At 42.1% G+C, this 12,785-nt stretch overlaps 1 long non-coding RNA gene and 1 pseudogene across 1 annotated transcript in view; one reads left to right on the forward strand and one right to left on the reverse strand.

The window, feature by feature from the left end:
• The first annotated feature begins 3,681 nt into the window (after positions 1-3,681).
• Positions 3,682-12,785, forward strand: part of LOC116564975 — a 123,923-nt gene continuing 114,819 nt past the window's right edge. Inside the window, exons 1-2 of the long non-coding RNA XR_004275190.1 lie at positions 3,682-3,909; positions 4,077-4,163. This is a non-coding gene — a long non-coding RNA (uncharacterized LOC116564975). The remainder of the gene's footprint in view (positions 3,910-4,076; positions 4,164-12,785) is intronic.
• On the reverse strand, positions 9,753-10,572 carry LOC116564974 (annotated as a pseudogene).

Here is a 12,785-nt window from a genome sequence, read left to right on the forward strand (position 1 = left end):
AGTCTCAGATACCTATAACAGAATTTTTTTTTAAAATAGGAGCTTAAATAATAACATTTGAAAATTATAAGTATACTCTTTGATCAAATCAGACAAAAACAAAGCTAATGTCTCTTTTTGCCTGCTTTTGAAAACACGTATTCAAAAGTCTTATCTCCCTTAGCACTTCTATTATGATTAACAAAGCCCAATGTTGAGATAACGTTCCTTTTCTCCACAGAATTGTAGCACAAATCACAACCGTCATGATAAATCAAGACCGTGATGTCATTGAAGCAGCTAGGTTCTGATTGTAGTCCAGCCAGAGGAAGACAGTGCACTTGCTCCTGCTTGATTTAATTGATTGCATCTCATTAATTCACTCATTCAGTCATTCAGTAAATATGTCTTAACTGCCTGCTACCTGCGAGGCACTAGCCTAGGTGTGAGCTTGAAGAAAACAGCCATGGACTCTGTCCTCACGGAGCTTTGCAGGTGTGCTAGAACAGGCCCCCACTGGCTGGTTGAAAGCCCATTTAAAAATTTCCAGGAACTTTGTGAGCTTCAAAATTGGCAATGGTGAGAGTATTTACACACAGAAATGCTGTTTTTTTTTTCCTCCTCCCCTCCCTCCTTTTCTTGAAATGAAGAACTGGTTGTTGAACACTGAACAGCTCACCACTGGGATCGCAGGGGTGCTCCTGACCTCCGCACCAGGACCCTACCGCTCCCGTACGCCTTGCTTTTTACAAACAGTAGCTTCTTGAAACGTGGAAGCAGTCAGACTATTATGAGACATATATGATAAGACACATATGGTATAAGTTGACATATATGATGAGTTGTAGGCCATATAAGCAAGTCCAAAGTAAAACTTCTAAAAGAAAATTTGCAATGTTAAAAAATTTATTAGCTATTAATTTATTTAGCTATTAGGATGGGACGAACAATAGCGCCTCCTTCATAGAGCTGTTGAGATTAAATTAGCTAATAGGTGTAAAGTACATCAGTGTACAGTGCCTGGCCCAGGATAACACAGAGTAAGCATCATACGAGTCTCATTAATTAAGTACGAAAAGTTTAGCTTCGTCTCTCAGCTTCATTCAGTAAGCTAAAATGATCTCTGTAATTGAAAAGGATCCTCAAAGGCTGGGATCATAACTGCAGGAAGAGTGGAAGAACATTAGGTCCTTGGAGCCGGGGAAAGGCTGTTCTTGCTTCTTCTTTTGTCATCTCATCATATTAAGGCTTTTAATGAAAAAACCCTGTTTTTTTCCTCCCTTCTTGGTTCTCTTCTTAGCTTTCCCAAGTGAGATAAAGCACCCTGAGTATGCCACACCCTGGTTCCCTCACTGTGTAAGAAGACCACAGAAGAGAGAAGGCACCCAGATGGCCCCAGGTGGGCTACTAACCCCAGGATTTGGAAATCTTGAGTCTGGCCTCTGGAGGAATTTCCCAGTCTGTACAAAGATAACACATGGTTCCTTGTTCTGTTAACCTATTTTTATATAATAGAAGGAATTATTTTCTCCCTACTGAAGAAAATTTTTACATGCAGATCCTCTTTGTATTTTGTTAGATATATGCTCAATTACTTTTCTTCTTTTCTTTGGGTGGTATTGTAAATGGTATTTTTCCTTAATTTCAGATTCTAGTTTTTTATCGCTGCTATGTAGGAAAGCAATGAGTTTTGTATATTGACCTTACATCCTGCGACCTTGCTAAACTTGCTTAGTAAGTAGTTCCAAGAATTTTTTTTTAAAGATTCTTTGGAGTTTTCTACTTTAATAATCATGTCATCTGTGAGTAAAGACAGTTTTACTTGTCTCTTTTTAATGTGTATACATTTTATTTCTTTTTCTTATCTTACTGAACTAGCTAGAGCCTTGAGTAGGGTGGCGGAAGAGACTATCTTTGTCTTGTTACTGATCTTAGGGGAAAGCATGCTCTCTTACTATTAGGTATGTTTGCTGTAAGTTTCTCATGTATGCCACCCCCCGCCTGCTTTTTTTTGAGATGGAGTCTTGCTCTGTCACCCAGGCTGGAGTGCAGTGGCACGATCTCGGCTCACTGCAACCTCTGCCTCCCAGGTTCAAGCAATCCTCCTGCCTCAGCCTCCTGAATAGCTGGGATTACAGGCATGTGCCACTAATTTTTGTATTTTTAGTAGAGAAGTGGTTTCACCATATTAGATAGGGTGGTCTTGAACTCCTGACCTCAGGTGATCCACCCACCTCTGTCTCCCAAAGTGCTGGGATTATAGGTGTGAGCCACTGCGCCCGGCACCCCTTTTTAAATTAAGAAAATTCCCTTATAGTTCTCATTCTTTCAGATCCATAAAATGTAAATTGTCTGTTTTAATCTGATCTATCAAGAGATTTGATTTCTGCCATTCCTGTCAGGGCTGGGATGGTTTGGAGTTAGTAGAGGGAAAGAAGGTTCCACCCCTGAACCCTGAACCTGTGGTAATTGCTCCCTGAGTCAGCTCTCTGCCGTCTTTGGCCTCCACACCTTGTCATGAAACCAGGGATCTCTAGCAGCTGCGCTGGTGAAAGAGGCAGCAAGAGGTGGAGAGATCAACAACTGACTTTTAGCTTTCCTAAGTGAGTTTAAGCGCCCTGAGTGTGCCACACCCTGGTTCCCTCATTATGTAAGAAGACCACAGCTGCCACTTCTTGCCTGTGTGAACTTGGATGAATCACAAAACCTCATTTCTAAAATCAGGATCTTGATTACATTGTAGGGACATGAAGATAGCTTGGAATGATGGTGACTCTAATGTACTCTACAAATTTATCTTTTAAATGACAAGTTAGTAGAGGGCAGGATCCCTGTCAGGGCACTATAGTATTCCCTAAGTAGTCTGGGGCACAGTAAATGCTTCCTATGTATCTGATTATCGTGTTATTACATACATTTGTCCCTCCAAGATCTCATTGTTGCCCTCGGGCTGTGCGTGTGGGGTACCACAGAGTGGGCGTTACCGCCTGGGCTGTGTCACAGTCTATGATCTAAGCTCGTCATCAAAGCTCCCTAGCCAGTAACTGGACTCTTTGGTGAGTGAGTGAGATGACCCAGGTAAAGCTCTCGGCAAACTCTCGGCTCTCCGTAAGTGCGGAATTAATGACAGATGTTATTTTTACTTAGGTGAGATCTTTATTAGGGAACTAGAGAGGGAAAGCTGTGGGGTGTGGGGCTTGTTTGTGATTATTTATTCATGTCTCCTTGAGGAAACTTTCTTCTTTGCTCATGGGTGATAACAGAGGGCAAAAATGAAGGCAAAATGTGGCCCAATGCTGCCAGTTGGCTGCTATTCTCATTTGTGCACGTTCACTAGTTTTCTTCTTTTCCTGGTGTCCTCTAGCCCACTAGGTGACACTGTTTACTCATCTATGCTTCTCCATTTAGGCCCTTCCACAAATCTTATTCAAAAGTAGCATGTTTTGTTTGGGGTGTGGGGAGGGGAAAGCATGTCGAGAAGGAAAATACAAAGGAACCGCCAGTGGCTAAACTTTGAGGTACAGTTAGGGGCCAGTTGTCACCTATGGTTATGTGACGTTATGGGCAAGTTTCAAACTATTTTTTAAACTGATTTTAAGAGCAACATGTAATTAGTTTCCAATTCTATTCCAAGACATGAAGGAAAATTGACTTCCCCTTCCCAAGCCATCACCAAACCAAAGGATAAAATAAACTGTGGTGGCTTTGAATGTGGAGCTCAGTAGATGCCCTTGAATGACTGTTTTTCCACCGTGTTCTTCAATGATAGTTAATGAGGGCACAGACCACTAATAAGCAGTGGAGGCAGCTTCTAGGCTAAGCTGAAATTGGGCCTTCAAATCTAATCAAAATTAGTCACTGCTGAGAAGAAACCAAATGCGGTGTGTCCATTTGGATCTGGGGTTTGGAGAGGCCCTCCTTGTTTTCCGGGTCAGTTATGATTCCATTTATGCATTGCTATATTGCTACACATTCACAGGAAGATGACATTTTTTTGGATCCCATCCAGTTGAAACTTGTGATGATTCTATAATGACACATATAACTTTTGGATAGAAAAAAAAATAGAAAATGAATTTCTTTTCTTGCATTTCCAGGGCCATGAGCCGTAGGAAGCATGTCAACCATGGCAAACCGGAGGATCAGGAAATCAAAGATTCCATTCACTTGCCCTGGAGTTTGAGGTCTGTGTTTTTTATGTATCCTCACTCTTCATTGTCTAACTTTAAAATTAACTTATTTATGCTGCTTCTGTTTATAAACTTAGATTTTTTTTTTTTTGTCCTTAGAAGTAACACAACTAAAATTCTCTAACAAATATTTCCCAGTTCAGAATTTTCCTAAACCTTTCCTGGCCTCCCTTGCTAATGAGCTCCAATTTTCTTTGCTTTTCTGTGTGTCTACCAGCACGCACCACCTTGAGTTGGTGTGTGATAAACAGCTAAATATAGTCACAGTTTTGGCAGCTAACTTTTGGATGATTGTCACAAGGCCCCGTAAAATTGGAATTAAACAGATTTAAAATGAACAGGCAAACCCCTGTGCTTGAGAAGAGGGATGTTTTCATATGTTGTGAGCGGTAGTTACCCCAATGTCTTCTGTGTATTTATGCCCTGCTTTATTTAAGTAACAGTAATAACTTTAATCATTGTTAGCAGGAGCAGTGCTAAATACTAAGCTCCTCTCTCTGAAGCGGGACTTCTTCCAGAAAAACTCTTTCTGTGAAACCAACACTGTGTAATCAACAGTTGCGTGAAGAGGTCTGGGAGCAGTCCGTATAAGAACAGCCTCTGTTCTGCACGCATAGGAGAACAGAAAAGGCTGAAACATGCATGTTGTTGCTTGATTTGGTGCGTAGGGCACCCGGGACATCTGAGATTTGCTCCCTCAAATCTCCAGCTTATATGTTCCTCTGATGAGGAAAGGAGAGAGCAGAAAAAAAAAATGGGAGAGGAGGACAGAGAAAAATTCAGGTCTGGCTTCAGTACATTTGAATTCTAGCTGTCTGGGGCATTCTCCCAAATAGTGAATGCTAATTAGACTGAGTGTGTCAAATTGTGTCGTAGTTTTGTAAATCAAACAAATGTTCCCAGGAGATAGGCGGGAGGCCACCAAACCCTATTCATTTATGATGCAACCTGAATTTAAAGCCAGGACTCTGCAGGGGATAGGTTGCTGTGAGTTTATTTAATCTTGTGACATGTGCCTTGCACCTTCAATGTCACCCTGATATAAGGTCTGCAGGTTTCACCTGATGCTTTTATCTAAACAGTTAAAATGCTACTAGGGATGGCTGTAGCACTTTTTAGAGACACTACGGATAAACAAATTGTTTTGAGGGCCACAGGTTGTAGGGCTTTTCTTCGGGAAAGGAGAAATAGATCCTAGTGCCAGGTCGGTCTTCCTAAAACACCTCTGCACGTTTCCCCCCTGCCCTTCAAACCCTCCATGCTTTGCCCTTGTTTACTAAATGATGTCTAAACGCCACAGAGGCAAAGCATTCCCAGCCCGGAGCTCACTGTCGCTGCATCTCACATGCCAAGCAGATGGGACTCTGCCACGTTTCATGGATGGATGTCATGGATCTGACTCTCCCAGTCTTTGCTGACGCCTGTCATTCCTAATTCCTGGGAGGCCCTCAGGGACTCTCTTCCCTAAAACCTATCTCTTAATCATTGAAATCCTGCTCACCACTAAAGGACCAGTATACATACCCCCTTCTTCAAGGGGTTCACCCTATTTCTTCTCTGTCTCCAGCTAGAAATAATTTTTCATTTTTCTTTATGTTGTATTTTTTAATGGCACATGAATATTGCTTTGGTTGATACGTATACCTGTATGTAGCATCTTTTCTACAAGACTACAGGCTCCCAGGTGTTGGGGATTGGATAATCTGCATCTTCCTCAGATTTGCACAGTGTCATGCACAGACTATGTGGTCATAAATATTTTTTGAGCAAATGAATGACATAAAACATGCACACTCTCTTGCTGTAGTAATTTCAATGGTTGTGTCTAAGGGTCAATGAAGTAAAATAACAGTGTCAAAAAATAAATTAGGAGTATATTTCTTTATATAGGTTTTGCTTAAATGATCCATTCAAGCATTTATGTTCTTTCAGACGTACCTGACACACAGTGGGTGCTCAGTCGACCAGCTCACAGCTGGCTGAATGTGAATATTACAACAAATGGTTTTCCACAACGAGGCAGAGAGTTTTTAATCAGACATTTTTTTTTTTTTTTTACTTTATAACTGGAGTTGAACTTGAGCTTATGAACAATTTTTCGAGGTTGACACAGAAACCAGGAAGCTTAAAAAACAGAATGAATCATTTCCATTTTGAGGCACATGCACATTTTTGGGGCACAAAGATAAGAATCATGTTTAAATGTCATGTGAACTAACATTTTTTGGATCACTTATTGTATGTCAGGCACTCTGCTCATCAGTTTATATGCATTCTTTCATTTGACCTCTCAATAATTATTACTTTTATTTATAATGAATAATAAAACTGAGTCTTAGAAAAGATAAGTAAGTTGCTCAGAGACACACAGCTAGCAAGTGGGAGAACCAGGATTCAAATGCAGGCCGAGCAGCTCCAGTGCGCACACCCTACTGCCTCTTTGTGCAAAGTTATATCTTTCCAGAAGAGAATGCAGTGTAGTGTCCCTTGTGCAACATTAGAAGAGGGAATTCTAATTCATGCCCCTGTTTTACAGATGTAGGAATTGCGGCCCAGATAGGTGAAGTGAGTTATTAGGATTACAGAGCCAGTGAGATCTGAGATGAGACTGTAGGAGATTCCTGTGAGAAGACGGTGCGTTATCACACAGATGTGAATACACGTGGATCTAGCCAGTTTTCCCCTCAACATAAACCCTATGTGTAGCGGAAGGCAGAGGCGGCTCAGCAAACCCTAGCATGGTGACAGTGCATGGTGACAGTGCATGGTGACAGTGCTGGCTGCTTTATGAAGGGCCCTGACTGCTTCTCTTTCCACTCATTGGCTGACCCAGTGGCACTCATTTCAATGTGGCGTCCATGTGATTTATACTGATCTTTCTGAATTACTGACCAAGTCAGCCAAGGGTGCCAGTGTTGACCATTCATGCACCAAAGACTGAGACATTCCGTCTTCTTTGACTGACTTTGGCTTCTTATATATGAGCAGGGAGTCAAGAGCTGGCCGCGGTGTCTGTTGAGTGTGTAGTGCTATTTGGAGAGGCCTCGCCTCCACTGGGGGGCCACAGGTGTCTAGGATGTCCACAATGAAAAGTCTCTTAGGGTTAAAATATTTTCTTAACTACGGATGCCGAGATTGTGGAAACGAAATGAAATAAATGAGCAGCAGCAACAACAACAGCAAAGCATTTGGAATCAGAAATCTAAAGGACTGGTCTGCGAAGGGTCAGACCTTGGGGTGAGGGCTGCGTGTTGCTTCTTTTTCAGTTGAGCAGGTGATGGACCTGCTTGTAGTCCACAAGGAAGACGGAAGTGCTCAGGCTTCCAGATGTTGAGGCAGGAATGACTCTGTCTCTTAGTTCTGAGTGATCATGGAAAAGCAACTTAGTCTGTTTGGGCCTCAGTTTCTTCATCTGTAAAATGCTACAAATCTGGATTGGGGGGCGGTGGGGTGCTGTGGAGATTAGAGTAAATTGGACGATGCATCTGAAAGCTCTTAGTGAATTCAGTGGTACGTACGTACCCGTTTTACCTCAATGACCAATAGATGTGTTTAGGAGGTCTATATAAAAGTGAAAATATACATTTTGAGAAAGCAAACAAATTCACCTTTTTATATATTCACATTACCTTTTAAAAACATTGATTTCATGATAAATGATGACTCTGGGTGAACGGGAAGTAGGTAGGGGCATTTCTTTGGCTGGGCTAGGTGGGAGGCAGGGGGAGAATGAAGTCAGCAGCCAGAACCTTATCTAAGGGAGGTCGTGAATGGCCAACAAAGGTGAAGGCCATGGGGTGGGAGAAAAGGGGACAGTAATAAGGGGGTCAGTCAGTTCACTGTTTGGCTTAGGGCTTTTTGCAGGTGTCTGAGTTACTTCAGGTGGCCTTTCTCCGTCACTGGGCTTTTAAATTGCCAATATCAAAATTACTATGGTGACATAGCAACTTATAGATCTTCCAGTTGTCAGATGAGAGAGCTTGGCATCCTGGTACCAGGAGCACTGAGGGAAGATAAGACTGAAATAAATTTTAATGGACCTCTGTCTTCCAATTGTGTTTCACACACCGACTTCTGTTCAGAGAGATGAAGTTAAGTTATATTTCACATTTCCTATTTTAGAGAGAAGCAAACCTAAATTTATAGGGTGATTTTGTCTTTTTTTTTTTGCAAAGCAAATTTTTTTTTTATTATTATTTTGTGTTTACATATAGGGTAACTCCCAACACCAGACAGATGCAAATATCAGGTAATAGAAATCCATGTGGCATCTATTCTGTATTCTATACCTTTCTTGACAAAGAATAAATTGGGGGAGTACAAAATGCTATAACATCCATAAAATGTTTTCTATCCTCTAAGCATATTTAAAACATCCCAAACAAAAATGAAGTTCTCCTGTCTCTGAGAGGAGATTCCCAGTGTCCCTGGAACACCTACTTTGGGCGGGGCGTGGTGGCTCAGGCCTGTAATCTCAGTACGTTGGGAGGCCGAGGTGGGCAGATCACGAGGCCAGAAGATAGAGGCCATCCTGGACAACGTGGTGAAACCCTGTCTCTACCAAATACACAAAAATTAGCTGGGCATGATGGTGTGCACCTGTAGTCCCAGCTACTCGGGAGGCTGAGGCAGGAGAATCGCTTCAACCCTGGAGGTGGAGGTTGCAGTGAGTCAAATTGCACCACCGCACTTCAGCCTGGGCAACAGAGCAAGACTCCATCTCTAAAAAAAAACCCAAGAAAACCCACTTTAGTATTTTGCTAGTCTTCCTGCTGCATGGATAGCCCCATTGGTGTCACTTTTTCCCTAATTGAAGATGGAGGCTAGCTTATCGCCACAATTCCTGTGGGTGACACTTTGTGTCACTGCATCCTCAGCACTTACTATCGTCCCTCAATTAGTGTTCATTGAATGAATGAATGAAAAAGTACATGAATGAATGAATGATATTTGCTTCTAATGTATTCCATTTTCATGTCTCCTTTTCAGTCAGAATAATTCCAGTTCTTTCAAGTTTTATAAGGAATCTGCCTTCTTTTTGAACACCAAAACCTTTTGGTTGGCTCTTTACTTAATGTTCTCTATATTTTTCATGTTCCTCTTTGGTTTGAAGTCCAGAATTGGAGACCAGTGAAGTCTATCAGGTAAAAATGCTAAAACTCTTAGTCATTTATAGAATAGAGTAAAAAGCGTCAGTTCTTAGGACTCTGTGGCTGTAACCGACTCAGGTCTAGCTTGTAAGCTTTGGGTCTGGAAACATTTGAGTTGAAAGGGATTGAAGGAATTATTGTTAAGTGGTTTTATTCTTTTGTTTTTGGTCTTGTCAGTTCGTTTGTTTTGATGTAATGATGAATTAATATGGCTAAGGCAAAATCTTTATCTCTTAGAAATACTCAAATATTTACAGATGAAATGTTATGGTGTCTAGCGTTTGCTTTAAAAAACAGCAGGAAAGGAGGGGCAGATTAAAGCAATAGAGATGAAACCAGATATATTGATAATTACTGAAGCTGGATTACTTATATTACTCCCTCTACTTTTATAAATAGGTTTTTTCTTTTCTTTCTTTCTTTTTTTTGCAGAGACAAGTGAACATTTATTTTTGTGCCTTTCTTTCTATGTGGATTTCACGTCTTTTTCAAAACAAGGCCCCAGGAATCTCCAGATTCAATTATGTCCCTGGGCTTGGTTGACTGCTGCAGGAGTCTTAGGGAGCCTTCCACCAATGCTAGAGTTACTCATTCACCAACATTAAACCCTAGTATAGGAGATGCGGCGAAGCAGGGCTCCTTCCTCCATGGAATGTGCTGGTTTCAGACGAGGCGGCAGCCAGCGTAGAAAACGCTGCATTTTTCCTTGGAGCTGGACTGTGATGAGAGGTGCTTGCCATGAACATAAGCTACTGTGTGTTCTTTGACCCTTCCTTTCCAGTTTTTGAAGATAAAGCAGGAAGTAATTTTCTCTGAAGAGACTTGATAAAAATGCCTCAAAAAACAAAAACATATGCTTCTACTTCATTGATAAAAATTTCCTACATTTTGGCGCCTGGGTCTGGTTCAGGTGGAGGATGAGCTGATTGATGCGTTCACCCCGATAGCCAGGTGTGCCCATTTCCCTGAGGAAGCCCACTCTATTTTCAATAGCATGATGGACCACTGAGAGGTAGAAAGGGCACAAGAACCATGAGGTCTCCTGGAAATGCTTCCCTGGGGAGGCAATTTCATGAATGTGGTCTTCCAAGCAAATGACACCAGACTCCCCCAGGTGCTCCTCGTCACCATGTTGTCTGTCAGAGAGATGGTCTTACTGTTGACCTTGGTTTGTTCACGTTTCAAAATGAGTGTCGGACAGACTTCAGGTTTGGAAATCCCCAGGTCACATCAGGTCCCACTATATGCAGCATTTTTAGGTTCTAGGGGGTGACTTTTGCAAAGACACCACCAAAAATTTTCTTTAGGTGAAGGTCTTGCCATGGTTCTCTGCACCAGTAAACTCACACCATCAATCCTTTCCATGCACATGGCAAAGGCCAAGGAATGTTTATCTGGCAATACCAAGACATGGGGTTTACTTCTAGTTGTCTGAGACGCACCTTGTCATGTTTCTGCCACCAGGAATCATGTAGGAATGATTCCGGTCACTTAAACCTGGCCCTTTTCTTTTCCTCTGCCCCTTCTTTGCTAAAAGCACCTGCTTTGCCTGGGTGGCTCTGAGGGTTGATGAGGCTTCCTCTTTTTCAGGAGCTTCTCTGAAACCAGAGGGATTTCTCTTTTCTCTTGCCCTGCCATCTTTCTAGTGCTGCAGCTTCTCCAGAATTTTTTGTAATACAAAGTTAAGAAAAATATATTTAGACAAACTAAATCATTCTAGATGAGAAAGACTAAGACCCAAAGATCACAGAGCTAACAAAACGGAGACTGGGACCAGCAGGTAAGTCCTTTGTCTCCCACTGACATGCTTTTTCTGGTAAGCCGTGCCTCAGTTCGGCTTGTGGTGCTCTCCCTATAGACTTTGCTTTTGTCACCGTCATCCTGGTAATAATCACGTCAGCATGCAAAGGCCATGAACAATTCTAGTCTCCTTCCAACCTAACTAAGTTTACCATCCCCTGTGATTTTAATAAGCATAAAAAGTTCCCTACTGCAGGTAACTATCAAAAGAGAACACAATGTTGATGTATCTCTTTGTTCTAGCATTCTTTGGAACCAAAATAAAGGACTGTTAGTGAAAAAAAAAACCCAGACAAACATACGTGCAAGGAATTTCAAATATGCAATAGTCACTCAACATATCTAAACTTTTAAACAAGAAATTTGCACACTACAACAGAATCTAAATAACGTCCCAGAGGTAGTAACTAATTTACGTGTGTAATAAAATGATAAAGTGCTTTGATAGAGCTCTGGCCTGCAGACTCTCTGTGATACATCCAGCCTCTTGGCAGCCATCCAAGGCCCAGAGTGGCTTTAAGTTTGGAAAGTTTACTTCATCAGAAGCCAGGACCACCTCAGGAAGTCACCTGTGCCTGGACCACTGAGGGTTACGTGGTTTTATTCATGTTTCTCTGGAAAAAGGGACAGCAAGCATCTCTTCATTTAAAGGAAGGAAACAGGGGTTGGTCTAAAGCAGGGAGGGGAAGGAGGATTGTGTGGGTATGGGTGGCTGAGGGTAAGTGTGGGAGGAAATAGTTGGGAGTTTACTCACTCTGGTAACCCTAAGGTAAAGGCCATGAAATGCTTAAGAGCACACTGTCAGAGTGGTGTAGCCGGAATACAAATTTGTTAGTAGGAAGCGTTAAGTCAGGTGATTTACTCCGGTGAGGAGGTACTTCAGGGCGAGCCCTAACTAGGAAGCTGCCTTCCTGTTTAGAACGGGGGGAGACCACAGGTGAGCCGGCTCTCTAAACCAGTGAGTGCCGTAAGGAGGAATTTCTAAAAGAATGTGGAATTCCAATGGCACTCACTTCCTTAAATAGATTTCAAAACATTTTGGGTTAGGTTTAAGACAGTTCCTTTAAGCGATCTGTACTTCACAGACAAGCCGTAAGAATTCTGTCCATTTTTCCCCGATCAGAATTAATTCTCTTTGCTCATAGGATGCATGTCACCAGCATAACATTATTCTCCTCCCCATACTTTTTTGATTGTACCCTTCAATTCCCAAGGTGATTTAAAACTTATAAAGAGGTTCATATTAACGTTGGATTTCAATTTTAAACAAGTTTCTCAGTGAGAACCAGCTTGACATAAAAGCATACTTCCGAGTCAATTGTGTATTCATTTAAAGTTTAGGAAAAAAATAAAAACAAACCCTGCTTCACTCCCACCCAGCGTGTAACTCCAGGTCACCACCCCTGGAACATTGTGCCTTTGAGCTTCGGACTGGATTTGCTTCTGAGGTTAAGAGAAGTGTGTGGCAGATGTTGGCAGGCAGTTGGGGCTGGGGGTGGGGCACAGGGATGAAGGGGCTGCCAGATGTTGAGCGGGAGGGTGGAGTGTGAGGATGAAAGCCTGCCAGATGTCCGCAGTGCAGAGTGTTGGGCACCTGCTTTCCATGATCTTCAGAGGATGATTTATATCACATAAGGAGGATCTCATAAAGGTCCTCCCCCTCCCC

The sequence above is a fragment of the Sapajus apella genome, unplaced genomic scaffold, assembly GCF_009761245.1.
Source record: "Sapajus apella isolate SASKATOON/1434 unplaced genomic scaffold, GSC_monkey_1.0 scaffold38, whole genome shotgun sequence".
NCBI classification, from domain to species: domain Eukaryota; kingdom Metazoa; phylum Chordata; class Mammalia; order Primates; family Cebidae; genus Sapajus; species Sapajus apella.